We start from the raw sequence: 4,835 nt of genomic DNA, 5'->3' as shown, positions 1-4,835 counted from the left end.
GATGGTGGATGGATCTAAGAAAGGGTGAGTGTTGGAGGATAATGATAGTGCAGAATGAATGTGACAGTGGCAAACTACTCTGATATACAGTATGTGCAAGAACTACAAAAAATATTTGACTTACAATCACAATTGAGCCCAAAATTTCCATTGTTAAGCAGAACAGTTAAGTAAGTTTTGCCCATTTTACAACCTCCCCGCAGTTAAGTGAATCATCGCAGTTACGTAAGTAACACAGTTGTTAAGTGAATCTGGCTTCCATATTGCTTGTCAGAAGGTCACAAAAGAGGATCACATGACATTGGCACACTGCAACCATCGTAAATACATGCTAGTTGCCAAGTGATTTTGATCATGTGACCACGGGGATGCTGAATTGGTCATTAAGTATGAAAAATGTTCATAAGTCATTTTTTTTCAATGCCGTCGTAACTGGAATGGTCATTAAACAAACGATTGTAAGTCAAGGACTACCTGTATGTGGACAAGAGTAGTAACTGTGAGAGGGACCTCAGAGTCCTAGTAGACAATCACCTAAATATGAGCCAGCAGTGTGCTGCAGCTGCCAAAAAGGCCAACACAGTGCTAGGCTGCATTAACAGAGGGATAGAATCAAGATCACGTGAAATATTAATACCACTCTTACAATGCCTTGGTAAGGCCACACTTGGAATACTGCATCCAGTTTTGGTCACCACGATGTAAAAAAGATGTTGAGACTCTAGAAAGAGTACAGAGAAGAGCAACAAAGATGATTAGGGGACTGGAGGCTAAAACATATAAGGAACTGTTGCTAGAATTGGGTATGTCTAGTTTAATGAAGAGAAGGACAAGGGGGGACATGATAGCAGTATTCCAATATCTCAGGGGCTGCCATAAAGAAGAGGGAATTAAGCTATTTTCCAAAGCACCTGAAGGCAGGACAAGAAGCAACGGGTGGAAACTAATCAAGGAGAGAAGCAACCTAGAACTAAGGAGAAACTTCCTAACAGTTAGAATAATTAACCAATGGAACAATCTGCCTCCAGAAGCGGTGAATGCTCTAACACTGGAAGTTTTTAAGAAGAGACTGGACAGCCACTTGTCCGAAATGGTGTAGGGTTTCCTTCCCGAGCAGGGGGTTGGACTAGATGACCTCCAAGGTCCCTTCCAACTTTACTATTATTATTATTATTATTAAGAGTTGAACTTAACTCAGGGGAATGTTTAGCTTTTTCATTACTATAAAAGAAAAATTTCCAGTGGATTGAAGAACATGACTTTTCTACTTTTGCAAGTGAAATGGGGCTCCTGGCAAAAAGTCCTGCAGTCCTAGGTAAAGCATTCTGTAAAAATAAAAAAGGAGTAAGAGCCACTTCCTGCAATCTAGGATTTCTCCATTTCTGGAATCCTAGAACAGCTGTAATGGATTTTAGAATAAGGTAATGATCATTCCTGAATGAATGTTCTTGTTGCTGGCTATTTGTGCAAACTCCCCTTTTATTTAAGTTTCCCAGGGGTCCATCTGTGGATTTATATAAATACAGTGACTGAGTAATGTAATCCCATGTTATGTGCCTTCACACGAGGTGTCTTTCTTAGCTGGGTCTTAGATATTCTTAGTCTGGTTTCAGGATTATCTATACCTGTGATCCCACCCTTTGTTCTTCTTATTCAGTTGATTACTTCCCTAAAATTTCTAAACATGCTGCACAATGCAAATCTTATTAACAAAATAAATAAAAGCTTGTTACCATTTTTTAAATGTGAGAAAATGATTATTCTAAAAACAAGGCACAGTTTTCTTTTGCCTCTCTTTGAAGAGAGGATAATTACATTTCAGAGTCATACTCTATTTTTGTATGTCATCTGAATGCCCTTGGTGATGACATGAAGGATATTGAAGGCACAATAAATCATTTGCTGTTGTGCACAATTGTCCAACTATACATTGTATCAGGTTGTACACAAGAGAAAAAAGTGTCCATCTCACAAAGCTAGAATAATGACAAAATAATATAGACTATGAAAATAATAACATTTTTTCCTCTTTTATTAATAGGTTATTCTAAAATATCCTGCTTTCATAAGACAATATTCTTTCTTTGTCTATGCATAGGAATGAACATTTTCCAAAGTGTTACAAGAAGTATCACCATGATTTCGACTTCTTACTAAGTAAAAGTAAAATAATACATATTTTAAAATAATAAGTAAATAACTTATTTATCAGTTATTTACACTGTGGTTATAGTCCTTCCAGAACTGAGTGGTTTTCAAACCATTAAAAAAAGCCATTGCAAATGAATGCTTTCATATAACCATTGGTGAATTCATCATTTATCTGATTCTTTGCCAGAGTAACATCAAATTGCATTCTGAACATTGTAGTAACAGCCCAAACATACTGAATAATATTTTGTTACTTTTGTACTGTTGAGAATCATTCCAACAAACTTTTAAAATATTGTCTGAACATTGTTTCAAGGTCAAAATAATCATTATATGAAATGTTCTTACATTACAGTGAATGCATAAACTATGGCAAAGCTGTGGATTAGTATTAAATTGCTTTGCAGGCATGATATTTTACCTTATGATAAAATAATGGTATGTAACAGGAGCTTTGCAGATGGGTAACTGTGTATCTTTTGTTGCTATTGTAATAGTAGTTCTTATAAATGATCTCTATTATAGCGGGATATGAATTAACATTGTTTGGCAAGCATAATCCCATGCTTTAATCATACTTTTAGAGTATTAAAATAGATCTTCTTGTACTGTGAGTTGCAACTTTCTACATATCTACAGGATGGTTAGGATTTAGCTAGATGCTTCATCAATGTCAGTGGAGTCATTTAGCTTGAATAACCCAGTGTAATTTGAGAGGAGTAACGGCTGATCCTGTTTAGATGCCAAATCTCATTGTTCAGTGGTAAAGTATTACATTTACTGCTACATTCTTAGGATGATCTTTCAAAGCATTATGGAAAATAGCTGTTTTGTATTTAAAATACCAATTAAACTTTAAATTAAATGCTTTCAATCTTTTAACCAGTTAAATGAATTTATTGTGCAATCTTTCTGACATCAACAAATATCTATATTCAGAATGTATGTATGTGTATAGATTTATACAGATACACACATACACACATATGTATACAGAGAGAGAGAGAGACATATTTATCTACACTTGAAGAAGTTTCCAATGATTTCGGCCCTATTGAAGATGCCATTGAAAATAAGATGTTGATTTGAAACAAAAGATACATTTTTGTACACCCCAACTAATGGACAAATGAAGATACTTACTCTATAATCAAGTATTATAAATGTAGTTAGATCTTTGCATTGGAAGCAGAACAAGTTGCACATGTGTATGGTTGTCTAATGGACATAATGATAAATGATATTATTTTCAATTCTCTTTCCCTTGGCTGGGAAGTTGTCTGCTGTGCAGTCTATCACCCTATGTTGATGGAATGTCTATCTAGAAATGTCCTCATATGTACCTTCTAAAGCTATATTACCCAGTCTCCCCACCCCCACTCCGGAAAATTGACTTCTCCAGCCTCTTATTTCTTTTCTTCTGAATTTTAAACTCATTTTAATTCTTCCTTGTGTGTTTCCCACCAATTCTCTGCTCAGTGCAAAGTTTAGCTGTCCCAATGGATGACCAAGATCTGCTTGAAAAATCTCCTAACAAAAGAAGTCTCACTACTTTGCTAGATACTCGATTGTACTGTAACTGTTAAGAATCTGTTTTTCATAATGTTCAGGAGGAATCTACCTAGATCTTCTGCTGCTCCTTTCTAATGGCAACTATTTAAGTCTCTAGAGAGTGCTATCATGTTCTCTCCCAAATTTTTAGTGTGGTCTAGTTTCTTTAATTTTTTCTTATGGGATTTATTCCCCATAGTTCTAATAATCTTTGTTCCTATCTTGTCATTAAGTGAATCTGGCTTCCCCATTGACTTTGCTTGTTGGAAGCCAGCTGAGAAGGTCACCAATGGGTTTTTCCAGGATACTGCAAACATTGTAAATATGTGTTGGTTGCCAAGTGCACAAATTTTGATCAAGTAGATCATAGGGATGCTGTCACAATGGTTAAGTGCAGAAACTGGCTATAAGTCACTTTTTTCAGTACCACTGTAACTTCAAATGGTTGTTAAATGAATGGCTGTAAGTTGAGGACTACCTTTACTCAAATTACATTACTGTATCTTTATCTACAAGTATGCAGCTTAAAAGGGAATTTAAGTGATATGAGACTGTTCCTGTCCATTGTTTCTTATTTCCAGAGTATAATTCACTGAAAACATGACTTTTTAATATATTAACTTGTCATCAGAGTTAAAAACTTAGGCTACAAAAAGAAGCTGGTGTAATTCAGATATATTGTTCAGGGCACCGATGACAAGTACTTATTCTACACTATCAGAAAAATACAACATAATCCATGATGGGGGATACCCAATGCTGATAGTCCTTGATTAGTTTGTGTGCAGCAAAGATGATCACGCTTCCAATCTTCTGATGGAGAAGAGAGTCATATCTTCTCAGACTAAGCCAAAGGAAGAGACTGACTATGGGAGAGTTCTTACTGAAGGGATAGTATCATCTTGAATCAATACAATTTGACCTGAATCAACACAATTCATTCTTTTTTGCCTCTGTACTAAAGTTTAGATGATGCAGAGTGTGATGTCAGTTGTTAAAAGGTAATTGGAAATTGCAGGTTGGCAAGCATATGGCTTATTCTGAATTGCTATGAAAGTTTTATTAAAGACTGAATGAACAAACAGACAGAAAAACAAATCTTACTGAAGAATCAACATGAATTTGCTAAGATA

Source organism: Crotalus tigris, unplaced genomic scaffold (genome assembly GCF_016545835.1).
Source record: "Crotalus tigris isolate CLP2741 ecotype Arizona unplaced genomic scaffold, ASM1654583v1 scf7180000024167.7108832, whole genome shotgun sequence".
NCBI classification, from domain to species: Eukaryota; Metazoa; Chordata; class Lepidosauria; order Squamata; family Viperidae; genus Crotalus; species Crotalus tigris.
The sequence above is the reverse complement of the archived record's forward strand: the minus strand, read 5'-3'. Positions refer to the sequence as shown.